Below are 13,316 nucleotides of genomic sequence, written 5' to 3'. Positions count from 1 at the left end.
CGAAGAGACCCCGGCGGGGCGATGGCCGCGCGCCCCGGGCGGGTAGCTGCAGGGGAGGCTCGGAGTTCGTGCTTGCCCTCCTCCCGCCTTTGTATTTTGGAAATCTCCCCCCTCCCGCTGCGAAATTAGGCGAATGACTCCAGGCCGGGGGGATCTCTAGCAGGTGGGCGCAAATGTTCCAGACGTGATATTCAGTGTTTGGAAAAGGGAGGGTCGCGTGTGCGCATTCAGGCGGCCCAGACATCTCCCTTGGTGCTTCCCAGACTGTCTCCCTTGATTTTTTGTCCCCAAAGATTCTTGTATTTCATAAATAAGACATTGGCTTATTTAAAGCAAGGTGTTGTCCCTCAGCATTGTGTTTATGTGCAGCAATGACTCAGGTCCCACTGAGGTGTAACTATGCGGGGGGGGGGGCATAATTTGCCTCCTGATTAGGGCTATCATATTTGGCCTGCAGAAACCCAGAGGGCCAGTAAAAGACTGCAAAGAGAAGATGGCAGAGCCAGACAGCTGCAGTCCTTGAGCTGCCAGAAAAAGGTGCTAGTGTAAAATCTGATGCCCTGGTTGCTGAGCCCTATTTTGCCTCAGTAGAAGACTGGTGATTGGCGCTGTCCTTTCTGTTTTGATGAAGGACAAGGAAGGTGGTGACTGATGGTTCCCTGCTTCTTCTCCCACCAAGTGTTGCCTGGCGGTGGGAAAGCAACTGCCAAACCCTTTTCCTAACCCAGAGTGGGGTGAGTGTACTGGATCCTTGGCTTGGCATATTCAGTCCCGTCAAGGTGCCCAACTCACAAGACGTAGGCACAGAGATGTTCCTGCATCTGAGATCCACCAAATGGGCTATTTCTGGGCATGGGTCTAGTGGTCTTCAGAAAAAGCACCAGCTCTGTGTTTGAAAACAGCCTGGCTGACAGGTGAGGAGAAGGGTGAAGTGGGAGGGAGCATTCCTGGTACTTGACAAGTCATGGGCGAAGGTCATAGGAGAAAAGAAGGGGTTACATCAAGCAGGAGAGCTTCTTCGTACAAAACCATGAAGATGGTGGGAGAAGAGGAGGGATATCTATTGATACCTGTGGAAATTGTGGCAGGCCCACCATCTGGAAAAGACTGCAGGTGGCAGAGGAAGGAAAATGGGAGAAGCTGGCTAAAGAGATTGAGCAGGAGGGGAATTGCATAAGAAAGGGAGGGGAATTGCATAAGGGAGATGCAGAAACTGAAGAAACCAAACCGTGTCATTATTCTGGCTCATGTGTGCACATATGCACAAATCTCAAGGGCTTTTCTTGGAAAAATGCTATGGTGCTTTTGTGCATTCCCTGCAAATTGGGGTATGTAGTGGGGGAGGGGGAGAATTGGCAAGCCCAAGCAATGGATCTCTGTCGCTCAGAGGCTCTCATCTCTGGAAATTCATCTCTGTGCTTCCAGGTCACCAACACTCTCTCCTTGGTGCATTGACTCAAACTTGAGCCTGAGGGTGTGTATGTCTATAGAGACTGAAAGCAGCCAGGATTGCCTTGGATTTGAAAGACAACAGGAAGAGCAGATCTCTGCTCCCTGTTTCCCCAGTCTCAAAGCAACCAAATTATCATTGTCCAATGCAATAATAATGATAATAATCTGGAAGAGTACTCCAGCAGGGCTGCATCTTGGTTCTTTGGGGTTCATCCAACATCCTAAGGCAATATTTCTGAGTTTAGAGGGAGTGGGCCCTGGGAAAGAGAAGCAGCCAGCATGTAATCCCTCTTCTCTCACAACACACATGGAATTAACCAGTGACTAAGGAAACTGCATAGCACGGTACTGTCAAAAGAATGCTTAATGTATTTACAAGGACCACTCTCCCTGCTACAGATGCCCCCTGCAGAAATTTGGGAATTACTAGAATTCTACCTACTGTACTAATGACAAGGAATTTCTTATATTCCATGTACCCTCCTTGCAGGAATGAGATTTAATACCAATTTTTCAACAAAATAAACTCTAATCAGTTTTGTTAATAGCCAGATTATATTTTCTAGCTAATGGTGACCATAGGGTTCCTTGTTGGGCAGTATGAGATGCTATGAAGGCTGTATTAAGAGACACTTAGCAACCCGTGACCTGCTGGGTCATTGTTTCAGAGATATTTCCTTACCTAAACAGAGAAACAGAACAACTAAGGGCAAAAAAGCAGTGGGAGTATGAGTGACTTATGACTTGCTGCTGGCTTCCCCATTGACTGCTTGTGGGAAGCTGGTAGGGAGCGTCAGAAATCCTTCCTTCCTTCCTTCCTTCCTTCCTTCCTTCCTTCCTTCCTTCCTTCCTTCCTTCCTTCCTTCCTTCCTTCCTTCCTTCTCACTTATAATATAGGCTTGGGCCATTTGCCCTCCCCTCATGACCCTCAGGAGAGCCCCAGTGAAGCCGCCTCCTCCTCCTCCTCCTCAGCTGACCTATGGAACTGCCTGCCACTTTGCTGGGGGGAGGTGGAACAAAGGGAGCCATGGACTGCAAGGAAAACTGTACCTCTGCTCCTCATTTTGGCATGTCTCAAAGGGCCCCCTCCCTCGAGGGAGGAAGAGGGCTTACCCATCGACCTATGATGCACCATTTCACCCAGTTGAAGGTTACAGACATGAGAATTTTAGTAGTATATAGATTAGTATTTCACAAACATCCTGGTATAATAAAGATCTGTTCTGAATCAAGCCTTTTAGCAGATAGTGCTGATTTGGAAATGAAATACTGGAAAATGGTCCTTTCTCTCTGAAGCCCAGCATATAGCCAAAACGTTTCTCTATTTCAACAAAATACTATTGAGTCAGGCAACAGAAATTCAGAATTCCTAGCTTCCCTTAAATATCAAATGGATAGGAATAAAATAATAGATGGAAAATTACTGAATGGATCTTTGGCTACAGGAAGTAAGGAAATTAATGATACAGTGGTACCTCAGTTCCGCGACTCTGGTTGCGACCCAAATTGGTCGTGACCCAAATCAAATTTTCCCATAAGGTTCAATGTAAATACAGTTAATCCGTTCTGACCCCTCTGAATTTGGTCGCGACCCGATTTTTGGTTGTGTCCCGAATCAAATTTCCCCATAAGGTTCAACGTAATTACAGTTAATCCGTTCTGAACCATATGTTGTTTTTTTTAAATGCAAAAATATGACACAAAGTACAGTACGAAGAGAGAGAACGCTAACCTTGCTCGATGCGACTTCTGGCGCAGAGGACAGGAAGGCAGGTGGGGAGGCAGTTATTGCTTGGAGGGAGAGTCCCCCTCCCTACAGGAAGCCGTGACCACATGTCACGGAAGGGAAAATGGTCACGGATCCTGTTTGTCACTTGATCCGGCGTTCGCGAACGGAGGCAAAATTTTGCGAACGGTGCTGTTTGTGACCCGAATTGGTCATGAACAGAAGCATTCGTGACCCGAGGTACCAGTGTACTTATGTAAAATTTTATATTGAATTGATTACAAATATTAATGTAAATTTAAAGAGTGTGGAACAGTATTTAGCTTCTATTCAGATACCCACATTTGCTGATGTTAAAAAAAATTAAATGAAAAAAATATCCCTAGAAGGAGTCACAGAGATTTTAAAGAATCTTAAGTACAACAAAGCAATTAGGTCCTGATGAGTTTCTGGCAAAATGTTAAAAGAGCTTTGCCAAACAACTAGGCTAAATTTAGTTCACCTCTGTTAGAAGGACAACCTATTTCCAATTCATGGAGACATACAGTATCTGTTTTCTTTAAACCAAAAAAGGATCTAACTCATTCAGGGTCTGATTGCTTTATAGCAGTACTGAATCAAGATTTTAAAAATGTTACCTCTTTATTGGCCTACATCCTAAATAACGTAATTACTCATCTTACTCGTAAGGATCAATCTGGATTTATTCCTGGTTGTCAGATCACAGTCTCTATTAAATTTGTGCATAATGTCTTAAAACCCTGCAGGAAAACTAACAATTCTACTGGCATTATTATCCTTAGATGCATATAGGGCCTTTGACTCTGTATCATGACCCCGTTTATTGACTATCTTGCCAAAATTTGAACTAGGTGATAATTCTCACAGAGCATTAAACACTCAACCATCTTGCACTCAAGTTATGATCATTTCATAACTATATGTAGATACATTAAGGAGGGATACCCCTTGTCCCTGCTTGCTATTTCCATTAGCATTGGAACCTTTGGATATAAAACCTTGAACAATCAATCCTGATATATGTGGATACAAAATTAAAAACCATAGCTTTGTTGTCTCTGCATGCAGACAATATAGCTTTTGATATAGATGATCGAAGTAATACCGTCCCTATCAAACCAGATAGGAAGAATGGAACACACCCAGCATCCAGGCCACAGTCAGAACTGGCAGGCCCTGGGAAACAGTAGATATCAGACCCTTTTCTCATCATCAGCGCTGGACACACCAGGCATGCTCTCAAATAGCATTGTTTGGACCTCCACTGTTTACCTTCAGTAGCACATGGGAAAGTTTTCGAGACTTAGATGGGTCTAGTCCTGACTTAGGAACAAAGCCTGCTGGGGAACACTGAGATTTGTTTCCTTTCCTTGGAGTCATTGTTGGTTGTAGATACCTACAGGAGGAGCATCTGGAGCCTATTCCCTGAGGGTGGCTTGACTGGCTCCTGTTGGCATTGTTAGGGTTTGGAAATCTGTAATGGAGAGCCAAGACTGGTTTTCTCAGTTGTTTTACTATCCCAAGTTTTTCTTTGAAGGATTGAACAAGGAGGGCATACGATTGAGGGGCCCTCTCTGTAATCACTGGATTATTGTATCTACTGTACATAAATGGCTGCAAGGGGAGGACACAGGATTAAATGGCCCTGCTTCAATTATCAGAACTGAAGACAGCTAATGCATTTTGAAAAATAATGCTAAAGGCTATCCTTCTGGAAGCATAATTATTCTAAGTACACTGTATACAGTGGGGCAAAAAAGTATTTAGTCAGCCACCAATTGTGCAAGTTCTCCCACTTAAAAAGATGAGAGAGGTCTGTAATTTTCATCATAGGTATACCTCAACTATGAGAGACAAAATGGGGAAAAAAATCCAGAAAATCACATTGTCTGATTTTTAAAGAATGTATTTGCAAATCATGGTGGAAAATAAGTATTTGGTCAATATCAAAAGTTCATCTCAATACTTTGTTATATATCCTTTGTTGGCAATGTCAGAGGTCAAACGTTTTCTGTAAGTCTTCACAAGGTTTTCACACACTGTTGCTGGTATTTTGGCCCATTCCTCCATGCAGATCTCCTCCAGAGCAGTGATGTTTTGGGGCTGTCACTGGGCAACACGGACTTTCAACTCCCTCCAAAGGTTTTCCATGGGGTTGAGATCTGGAGACTGGCTAGGCCACTCCAGGACCTTGAAATGCTTCTTACGAAGCCACTCCTTCGTTGCCCGGGCGGTGTGTTTGGGATCATTGTCATGCTGAAAGACCCAGCCACGTTTCATCTTCAATGCCCTTGCTGATGGAAGGAGGTGTTCACTCAAAATCTCACGATACATGGCCCCATTCATTCTTTCCTTTACACGGATCAGTCGTCCTGGTCCCTTTGCAGAAAAACAGGCCCAAAGCATGATATTTCCACCCCCATGCTTCACAGTAGGTATGGTGTTCTTTGGATGCAACTCAGCATTCTCTCTCCTCCAAACACGACGAGTTGAGTTTAGACCAAAACGTTCTACTTTGGTTTCATCTGACCATATGACATTCTCCCAATCCTCTTCTGGATCATCCAAATGCTCTCTAGCAAACTTCAGACGGACCCGGACACGTACTGGCTTAAGCAGGGGGACACGTCTGGCACTGCAGGATTTGAGTCCCTGGCAGCGTAGTGTGTTACTGATGGTAGCCTTTGTTACTTTGGTCCCAGCTCTCTGCAGGTCATTCACTCGGTCCCCCCGTGTGGTTCTGGGATTTTTGCTCACCGTTCTTGTGATCATTTTGAGCCCACAGGGTGAGATCTTGCGGGGACCCCCGATCGAGGGAGATTATCAGTGGTCTTGTATGTCTTCCATTTTCTAATTATTGCTCCCACAGTTGATTTCTTCACACCAAGCTGCTTGCCTATTGCAGATTCAGTCTTCCCAGCCTGGTGCAGGTCTACAATTTTGTTTCTGGTGTCCTTCAACAGCTCTTTGGTCTTGGCCATAGTGGAGTTTGGAGTGTGACTGCTTGAGGTTGTGGACAGGTGTCTTTTATACTGATAACAAGGTCAAACAGGTGCCATTACTACAGGTAACGAGTGGAGGACAGAGGAGCCTCTTAAAGAAGTTGTTACAGGTCTGTGAGAGTCAGACATCTTGCTTGTTTGTAGGTGACCAAATACTTATTTTCCACCATGATTTGCAAATAAATTCTTTAAAAATCAGACAATGTGATTTTCTGGATTTTTTTTCTCATTTTGTCTCTCATAGTTGAGGTATACCTATGATGAAAATTACAGGCCTCTCTCATCTTTTTAAGTGGGAGAACTTGCACAATTGGTGGCTGACTAAATACTTTTTTGCCCCACTGTACCTACAGTACTGTTGAGAGCCAGTTTGGTATAGTAGTTAAAGTTATAGTAGTTAAAAGCACCAGGCTAGAAACTAGGAGACTGTGAGGTCTAGTCCTGACTTAGGAACAAAGCCTGCTGGGGAACACTTACTTAGGAGTAAGTCCATTGAACTGTGTGGGAATTAATAAAGAAATTTAGGATTACACTACTTGGCTATAAAGCATGTGTGTCTCAAATCCCTTTGGAATGCAACTTCTTCTGGAGTAAAAAATACATGAGAATCAGTTTGCAAAGGCAAGAGGCAGGAAGAAGATGGGTTCTTAAGTGGCTTCAACATAATTCCTGCATATTTTTCACTCTCATTATGTATCTAGAATGGGTATGTCATTCTAGATTTCATTCTGTCATACCCATTCATACATAATCCCTCATAATATTTTATTTTAATTTTAATTAGTCCTAATAAAAATTAGTGCTTTGCCTCTTGATCAGGATTTCTGAGATTTTTTTTAATTAACAGGTTATATGACCTGAAAAAGTTTGAAAATCCCTGCTTTAGAGCATGTGGAGAAGTCACACGCATAACCCTGTCTGCAACTCTTTAAAGTAGTCACCTTCAAGGCTAACAAAGTCAGGAAAGAGGAGTTGCTAACAGATATCTAAGAAAGTTATAAGCAGTTGTGAGCAAGATGGCTGATCCTGTTGTCTCCTAGTGCTCAAACCCATGGAAAACCTCTACCCTGCAGTCTCCTTGCGAGGAGCAGCTGTTCGGAGCACATGCGGACAATCTCCTGTCCTCCTATCTTTCAAGGAACCAGTCTACTTACTGGTTCCTTAGTCTTTCACAGAGCTGTCTTCAGTTCACCACACCTCTCCTGAAAGTCTGAGAGAACCTTGAAAACATGTCAAAATGTCTCTCTTCTCCAACTTATACCTAACAAAGTCAAGGTGGAGTTGTTTTCTGAGTTTCTTTCTCATGGTTTCTACTTTTCCAGGGTTGAAAATCTCTTTTTTCTGTAATGGCTTTATGTTCTCCTGACATTCCATTACACTAAGTTCATCCCAGAAAAGATATGGTTGCTTTAAAGAGTTAGAGATGTGATACATTTCCACTCCCATGTGCTCTGAAGTATCTTTTTAGAATTGAATCCAAAGTACTATAGAGTTCTAATTAACAGCCAGTAAAACAAGTGTGAAAGAAATAGATTGGGCAAGGTTTGAAAGAAGCAAATTCCACAATAGGAATTGTTGTACACCTGAAGATAGGAATCATGAGTTGTACAATCTGGAGATGGAATAGAAAAATTCATTTAAGGAAGGGTTAAAAAAAGTTTTGGGGTGGGGTCATTTTCTGGTTCCTTCTTTGATCTGAGGATGGGAGTTTTGAGAGGATTTGTTAATCTGGGTTAAACCAGCACATGTTCATGCCCTTTGTAGCCAAAAGAGACAGGAAACTGTGTTGCCCATTTTCACATTTAGGGTCAGATGGAGCTCTGGGGTGGAATGACAGAAAAATGAAGCTTCAAGTGGCCAACCCTGATTTAGGGGAGAACTAAATCTGATATTTAATTAGAAATTCAGTAAATGACTTTGAAAGAGTAAATTTCATGTGCTGGGACTCTGAAGCAGATTAGAACCTTGTCACTGAAAGGAAAGGGACTCTGATGGTGCTCCCCACCTCTGCCATTTGCATAGGAAAAAAATACTGCTATTGGATCAAAGGGGGTAAAGGGAGGTGTATGGAATGGAAAAGCCCTCTATAAAATAGGATCCTGATTTGAAACAGTCTTCTACAATATGTCTATAATTTCCTTTTTAAAAGTCATTTGTATAATTTCTAATAATGTCTTCCTAGTCTGATCCTCAGCTTTCACCTCATACGCTGTTTTGTTTTACATTTCTTTATTTACAAGATGGCTTTTTAAATGGCCTTTCAGGATAGATTTATCCTTCTGTGAGAAGGAAATCAACCCCCCCCCCGCCCCCATGTCAGCAGGAAGTCAAAGCTTCCCATTTGTCTCATCCTACCATTGCTTATCTTAACAGCAATCAAGGCATATGATTAAATTATAGTAAGAATGGGCTCACCTAAAAAGATTACAAAGGTAGCAGGACGAATCAAGAGCCCTCCACCCCAGCCCAAAATTAAATAACTAAAGGCCTAGCAGGAAGGGCCAACATTCCTTGAAACCGTAATCGAATCATACAATGATTTCTTCCCGGAAGGGATCTACATTCCGGGATCTACATTCCAATTAGACAATACCTGATAAGGCAAACACAGGAAACCCCAGCTCAGTAGGGTGGTTGACCTTAGAAGCTCCCTTCTAAAGATCTAGTCCATTTCACCAGGCCAGCTCTCTCTCTTGGAATCCCAGCTAATTACCTTTTCTAGGAATTCCTAGAGGGTGGGCATTCCTTTGCACCTTTCAAGGAACAATAGCATCTTCTCTATAAAAGGAACTCCTGGGGAATCCCCAGGCGGGGCCTACAGCTGATAGTCTTGTGTATCAGGCTCTGGGAAATAAGGTCTTCTCTCTCTTTCAAGCAACTGCCTGCGTGTTTATTCCTGGCTTAGAGACCCTTGTAAGCTTTCTTTCTAACACACCTAAGGCAATTCACAATAGTTAGTAAAGCAACAAAATAAAATCATACCACTAACTGCAGCCACATTTAAACATTAAAACATAATAAGGTAATACAGAATAAAACAGCAGCACATAAATCAGTAAATCAGAGAAAACATCTGGGGGAAAACAAGCAGCAAATAAAAACTATCTTAAAACTAAACCAAAGACTCAGATGGGATTTAATTCTATCTCAAACTTAGAAGCCTGGTTGTTCTGAATTTTAATTTACAAGCAGCCAGGGTTGCTCGTCCCTTCCATTTCTCACCCTAGGGCAAGGCAAAGGCAGACATGTCATGGGTTCTTTTTTAAAACTGTTCCCAGTTGTACTGACCCAGATTCAAGACAGACACAAAACCACTGGACCCTGGACAGGTGGTTTCTTTATATCTCCCCATAAGGGAGTTGGGGAGGTGTTTTATTTTGTAAAAACAACATATAAAAGTGTTATGTGAGTGCTTCCTATATTCTATTCTATTGCTATTTCTATACTATTACTATGATAATTACTATTACAATTATCATGCTATTACTATTCAATCACTATTACTATGACAATATTTATACTGTATTTTATACTATTACTAGTATGTATTGTTTCTTTCTTAAGCCTGTCCTGTCTCAAGCCCTCTCTCTTTGAGCTTTCTCCTTTTTCTGTTAACGGCCAGCATGTAGAGCTCTTGCACCTTTTTTGCATTGTGTTTTGTCTTGCTGGGCCTCTATACTTCTTTTCCTCTCTTTTGGACCATCCGCTCCTTCTGAAGGAAAAATGCCTTGGCTGTCGTACTCTGTTTGCTGATGGCTGCAGAGCTCCAAAACACACATCTCCCCCACACCTGGGTCAAGGCTGCAGCTTTATTGGCAACTCTGCAGGGCTGATGCTGGGGGAAAGGGTCAGATGGGAGGGAAAGAAGGCAGCACAGAGGGGAATGACCCCTGGAAAGCAGGGAGAGGGAGAGGGAAACTGATCTAGCTTATCTAATAAAGCATCCATCTGCTTTATTTCTGCTAGGAATACAGAGATGTGCATCCTAAAATAGGAAAATAAGTCTGCCTGATCTGGTACTCTGTGAGTCTGTGAGAAGTTGGTAAGCCTTCCAAATTGTTCTGATCAGTTTGACCTTGATAGGGTGTTCTGCTCTTTTAAGAGTTTGCATCAATCCTGATAATCCTCTCTGATGGCCAAAATATCCTTGTTAAATATTTGTCGAAATAAATGTTAAATATTTCATTGTGTAACCACCACTGCCAAGCCACCCTTTCCCTTGGCACACTTTCTGTGTGCTCAACCTGGTGCATGTTCCTAGCAGAGTCCTCAGTGCCTACTTTGCTGAACAATATTTTGTTAAACGAACAGAACAGGAAATGATAGAGTTTGTTCATATTAAAAGAGTCTCAGTTGTGTCGTCGTTGTTGGTAAGGGACTCTGCTAAAGCTTTGATTTGAAATCATGTTATTTACATATATATCACATGAAAAAGAAGCAACAATTGATGATGGTTAAATCTTTTTTAAAATTATAAATTTATTAATTTTTTTTAGAAGAACAATAAAAACTAACCAAAATTAATATTAAGAAAAAAAAGAAGAAAAAAAGAAGAAAATGAAAAAAGAAAAAATAGTAAAAATAGTAAAAATAGTAAAAATAGTAAAAAGCAAAAGTGCAAAAAGAAAACAACACAAAAGAATTGATTTCCGACCCACCCCACCATAGATATAAGTAACAATATACATCAAAATCTTGCTCTAAATTTACTACATAGCTCCCACTAATAATAATAATAATAATAATAATAACCCATATTATTTCTAATCATCCAACCTATACAACATAATTTCATTTTTCTAAATCCCACAAGAAGTCCAAAAAAAGGAAAATTTCCAGTTAACACAGAAATTACCCATTGTCTTATCTCAAATCAAAACTGTCAGTTTCACCATCTTGGCCAACTCCATCATCCTCACAAACATTGTTTCACTATAGATAATATCTTTTCTTTCCACCTCTATGCATTTAAAAACCTTGCTATTATCATATATAAAAAATAAAATTATAAATAATGTCATATCCTTCTGCTTTTATGCATATAAAAACCTTACTACTACTGTCGTATATAAGAACAAAAACTCCATAGATTTAATAACATATATCCTAACCTTAGTGAACTTTATACCAAAATCCTTAAAACATTGTCATTCAGTCTTGGTCATAAAAACAAATCCCATTAATAACTACTGAGAGCCTCAACATACAAGTTAACCATAGTCCAATAAATTCACTTTGTAAACCTTCTGTTTACTTTAAAAGGCTTAAACTTTAGTCCTTTCTTATAGTGTCCCACCAGCTGGTTCCCCACCATCTTCTTGTCTTCTCCCAGAAACATCTCCAATCTTTTCTCTTCATCAACTCTCAGGAACGGCCTAACTAATGCAATACATTCCTTTTGCAAATCCAAAATAAAAAAAATCTTTCCAGATAACTCTTCTCCATTATTTATATTTCCCCTTTGAATATTGTAACATCAAATGATTCCATTTGTAATTCCATTCTAACATCTTTTTTCATATCATCCTTTGGCCATCTTAAGTCCATATTTAAATCCACAACTTCTTTATTCATATCACCTTCATAGTCCAACATTTTTTTGAACTCCAATTCCATCAGTCTCCACTTTTTTTCCCAAGTTAATCATCTTATGTACTCTTTCCAACTTTTTTTCAAGGGACTTAAATCTAGCTCCTAGTTCATCAAACATTGACTGGAGTAGACTTAAAGGAGTTATTTTATCTTCTAGCAGCTGCTCCAAGCAGCTTTTAGCCATTTCTTCTTTTTCTTTTCTTTCTGTTTAGACAAGGAAAATGTATAGCCAGATATAATTAAGTACAAGCGAAAGCAAACTGTAGTTCCCACCCTCTAGTGCCTTTCAAGCTGAAATTGCAGGCATGTGTGCTCTCTTCAAAGGGATCACACAGGAAGCTAGTTATAGTCTAGCTCTGTTTCTAAAGCCCCACCAATCAGCAGACAGAAATGAACAAAACAAGAAACTTTCCCATAGAAAAGACAAACCTCTTTGCTGCTGATGGAGTTTGGTGAAAAAATAAACTTTTAACAAATAAATCTTCCTTTTTCACTATAAGTAGATTTTAAGTCTTTTTTAAACTCCACTTTTCCTCCAGCTTTTGGGGAATTAATCGGCTTAATTTAAAAGTCTGTTTCTTCATTTAAAAATACAGTTCCAAAAATAAGGATAAGCCCAAGAGATTTACTTATCTGTTGTGAAGGAAAGTCTCTCTTAAGCTGAAAAATAGTTACAGACCAAAGTGGAATGGGAACTGGTTGGCTCTAATGTCCATTAAGGCTGCACTGCAGCAGCGAATGGAGATGGTTCCCCCTCCTCCCAGCTATTCGACTCAAGAGCCATTCACAGAAGCTTCCGTCTCTGTGATTAGCTTTCAAGGAACCACTGTCAGGAGACTAAATGGGTTGATTTCCTCGCTTCCCCCTTTATCTGGAGCAAGCTGGGTGGCCAGTGCTTGCTGCCAGCCACCAATCCAGCTGCAGTGTCATCTCTCCCTGTTGTGGAGAGGTGTTTGAGCCACCATATTCCCACCGGAAGTCAACAATAGTTAAATCGTTAGAGAAGAAAAGTTAAAGAATTATTATTACTTTATGCCTCCTATTCATCTACAATCTGGTATAGATCTTTGGCTGCTGCTAAAAATGAACCTAACAAGCTTTATTTTCTGCCTCTAAAAAGAATTTTTATTGTTATATATACATGCGTAGGAGCCCATCTGCAGAGAAGCCATTTATGAAAACTAAATCATGAAAATTTTGAGGGTCAGCTTATCTGTGGTGGTGCATTTTTTGCAGTATTTAAAAAAAGCTGAGGGAAAAGCCTACCATATATACTCGCAGATAGGCTCGTCCACAGATAAGCCAAACCCAATTTTTGGGGTGTATTGTGGCACCTAAAATTCTTGGCTTATCCAGGAGTATATACAATACATTGCACAAGGCAATTCGTTCATTCTTGATTCTTGATTAGCCATTAGGCCATATCAAAGTACAGAATATAAAACACAGAACATTAATAAAACCATCTGTTAAAAATAGAATAAAAGCAATAAGTTAAATACAAATCATATTTCTGTATCACC

General features: G+C 40.8%; 1 protein-coding gene across 6 annotated transcripts in view; it reads left to right on the top strand.

The window, feature by feature from the left end:
- Positions 1-24: 24 nt before the first annotated feature.
- ECT2 (epithelial cell transforming 2) overlaps positions 25-13,316 on the top strand; it is an 86,265-nt gene continuing 72,973 nt past the window's right edge. For 2 of the 6 annotated variants that reach the window (XM_088132322.1, XM_088132316.1), the window contains exons 1-2: positions 40-163; positions 632-914. The gene's annotated coding sequence lies outside the window, so the exon portion shown is untranslated. Of the gene's footprint in view, positions 164-631; positions 915-13,316 lie in introns of all 6 variants that reach the window. The other 4 variants (XM_088132317.1, XM_088132318.1, XM_088132321.1 and 1 more) reach the window with 4 other exon arrangements.

The sequence above is a fragment of the Python bivittatus genome, unplaced genomic scaffold, assembly GCF_059951505.1.
Source record: "Python bivittatus isolate LINGU-HERP-01145 unplaced genomic scaffold, Pbiv_v1 ctg000980_np1212, whole genome shotgun sequence".
Taxonomy (NCBI): Eukaryota; Metazoa; Chordata; class Lepidosauria; order Squamata; family Pythonidae; genus Python; species Python bivittatus.
This window is presented reverse-complemented; position numbering and strand designations above follow the sequence as displayed.